The following is a 2,500-nucleotide window of genomic DNA, read 5'->3' on the forward strand; positions in this document are numbered from 1 at the left end:
ACGGTGGGTGCAGTGTTGGAATCGGCAGCGCCGACGAAATCGGCAAAGTCGGCAGAATCGGCAGCGGGTGCTGGCGATGAGTCTGGACGATTTATAGTCCAGGGCTTGATGGAAAAGACTGTTGGTCCAGACAATGGGGCAGTGGCAGCGCGGATTTGTGCAGCTGCAGGTTCGTCGGGGAAAATCGGCAGCGCAGATTTTTCGACGAACAGGGGCTGGGCGCTGGACTGGCCGGGCCAGGCAGGAAAATTCGTCAGGGGGCCACGCTGACGAAAACAGGGGCTGCGGAGTGGAAAATCGGCAGCGCAGATTTTTCGACGAACAGGGGCTGGACCGGCCGGGCCAGGCAGGAAAATTCGTCAGGGGGGCACGCTGACGAAAAGAGGGGCTGCCGCGTGGAAAATCGGCAGCGCAGATTTTTCGACGAACATTCGTCAGGGGGGCACGCTGACGAAAAGAGGGGCTGCCGCGTGGAAAATCGGCAGCGCAGATTTTTCGACGAACATTCGTCAGGGGGGCACGCTGAGGAAAACAGGGGCTGCCGCGTGGAAAATCGGCAGCGCAGATTTTTCGACGAACATTCGTCAGGGGGGCACGCTGAGGAAAACAGGGGCTGCCGCGTGGAAAATCGGCAGCGCAGATTTTTCGACGAACAGGGGCTGGATGCTGGACCGGCCGGGCCAGGCAGGAAAATTCGTCAGGGGGGCACGCTGAGGAAAACAGGGGCTGCCGCGTGGAAAATCGGCAGCGCAGATTTTTCGACGAACAGGGGCTGGATGCTGGACCGGCCGGGCCAGGCAGGAAAATTCGTCAGGGGGGCACGCTGACGAAAAGAGGGGCTGCCGCGTGGAAAATCGGCAGCGCAGATTTTTCGACGAACAGGGGCTGGACTGGCCGGGCCAGGCAGGAAAATTCGTCAGGGGGGCACGCTGACGAAAAGAGGGGCTGCCGCGTGGAAAATCGGCAGCGCAGATTTTTCGACGAACAGGGGCTGGACGCTGGACTGGGCCAGGCAGGAAAATTCGTCAGGGGGGCACGCTGACGAAAACAGGGGCTGCCGCGTGGAATGGCAGCCTACACGCAGATGCGAATTCGGCAGCGCACGATGGCTTGAGCAGGTCATGGGTTCGACTTGGCGCGATCTGAAACCTGGACGAGGGACTGTCGACGCTGGACGAGCCAGCGCGGTGGCCTGTCGTGCCCCGTTCAGGGGGGGCCTGCCGCGGAGACAGCCCTCGCGGGCTCGACAGCGCAGGCCAGCGTCCCCGACGTCGCTGGCCGCGGCAGGCGAGCTGCCGGGGTTCCCGCATTCCTACAAGAAAACGTCGTGCTTTCCACATGAAACCAATCCAGTAAAATCAGCCATATTTTTATGAGGCTGCCCACTGAATTTGGGGTCATTCCGGGCCGGTTCCTAATTTTGCGGATTTACTCGATTTCTAATGGTAGGAAAATTAAAACAAATACTTCCCGACCTCGAAAAATTCTGGGAAAATTAATGAAGGTGGATTGGATTTTTGCCAACCTCTGTGCAAAATTTCAGCTCAAAATACCAAGAAATGAATTTTTTAGAGGGGGGGTGACAGCTGGGACCTAGTAGTGTCTCCCCCTGCCAGAGCTGCAATGACACTTATTGCTCTTTAGGGAGCCACCAGGCCGGCGCCCCTCAAAGACCACACGCGCGCGCGCGCCCGCCCGCGCTGGGCGCTGGGGCCTGAGGGCCTGGGGCCCTTGGGGGCCCTTGGGCGCTTGGGCGCGCGCGCGCGGCCCCCGCAGCCATGCCGCGCTGCGCGACGCGCGGACAGCCCCTGCTGGCTTGCTCTCTCGCCCGCGGGGGGGCTGCCTTCGGGCCCTGGCCCCCCGCGTTCTGGCCTGCCCCCTGCGTGGGAGAGGCTAGGCGCTGCAGGGGCCAGCCCGACGTCGCTGGCCGCGGCAGGCGACAGCCCGACATCGCTGGCCGCGGCAGGGGCCAGCCCGACGTCGCTGGCCGCGGCAGGCGGACAGCCCCTGCTGGCTTGCTCTCTCGCCCGCGGGGGGGCTGCCTTCGGGCCCTGGCCCCCCGCGTTCTGGCCTGCCCCCCGCGTGGGAGAGGCTAGGCGCTGCAGGGGCCAGCCCGACGTCGCTGGCCGCGGCAGGCGACAGCCCCTGCTGGCTTGCTCTCTCGCCCGCGGGGGGGCTGCCTTCGGGCCCTGGCCCCCCGCGTTCTGGCCTGCCCCCCGCGTGGGAGAGGCTAGGCGCTGCAGGGGCCAGCCCGACGTCGCTGGCCGCGGCAGGCGAGCCGCCGGGGTTCCCGCATTCCTACAACAAAACGTCGTGCTTTCCACATGAAATCAATCCAGTAAAATCAGCCATATTTTTATGAGGCTGCCCACTGAATTTGGGGTCATTCCGAGCCGGTTCCTATTTTTTCCGATTTCCTCGATTTTTAATGGTAGGAAAATAAAAAAAAATACTTCCCGACCTCGAAAAATTCTGGAAAAATTAATAAAGTTGGATTGGA

This window comes from Populus nigra, chromosome 2 (genome assembly GCF_951802175.1).
Source record: "Populus nigra chromosome 2, ddPopNigr1.1, whole genome shotgun sequence".
Taxonomy (NCBI): domain Eukaryota; kingdom Viridiplantae; phylum Streptophyta; class Magnoliopsida; order Malpighiales; family Salicaceae; genus Populus; species Populus nigra.